Genomic DNA, 606 nt, shown 5'->3' with positions numbered 1-606 from the left:
TTCCCCAAAATAACATGATGGATTCCACACAACGCTCTTTGCAAAGTACAAATCTCTACTTTCATTACTTTTGGGGCGTCTTATTCAATTTTACAGCATTTGAAAAACAAATGGAAGTGTTTTTGAAATAGTGTTGAGTAAGAGTTGACATATTCCAGTCTGATCATCTATCAACATTCGTACATTTAATTTTAGTCTAAATAATTCCTAATTTCTGCTTTTCTAACTCAAAAATACTTTCCTTTAAATGAGGTGTATTGATCATAAATTCCAAAACTAATAAGTTAGTGTTACGTAGTGTTGAAAATGTCATAAATAAGTGACAAACATGGGGGGTAAAGCGTCAAAAGTGTTGAAAAATGGGACAAAAACGTGAGGAAAAGTTAAAAGCGTCGACAAAAGTGTTGATTTTCGGGAACACAAGGGTTAAAAGAGAGATATTTTTTGAGATTGATTTGCGATCCAGCTTATTAGGGCTGCACAATATATAATTTAACTCTTGTATGGTATTTGAGTCAAATTGAACCATTTAAAATTTTTACAAGAAGAAAAATGGTACAAGTTTTTCATTTTTTTTTCTACCTGAAAATCAATGGCCTTACCTTA

General features: G+C 31.4%; 1 protein-coding gene across 1 annotated transcript in view; it reads left to right on the top strand.

The window, feature by feature from the left end:
• ntmt1 (N-terminal Xaa-Pro-Lys N-methyltransferase 1) overlaps positions 1-606 on the top strand; it is a 6,824-nt gene that overhangs the window by 1,014 nt on the left and 5,204 nt on the right. The gene's annotated exons all lie outside the window — the stretch shown is intronic.

The sequence above is a fragment of the Etheostoma spectabile genome, chromosome 16 (assembly GCF_008692095.1).
Source record: "Etheostoma spectabile isolate EspeVRDwgs_2016 chromosome 16, UIUC_Espe_1.0, whole genome shotgun sequence".
Taxonomy (NCBI): Eukaryota; Metazoa; Chordata; class Actinopteri; order Perciformes; family Percidae; genus Etheostoma; species Etheostoma spectabile.
Note: the sequence above shows the minus strand (reverse complement) of the source record. Positions and strands in the feature narration are given on the sequence as shown.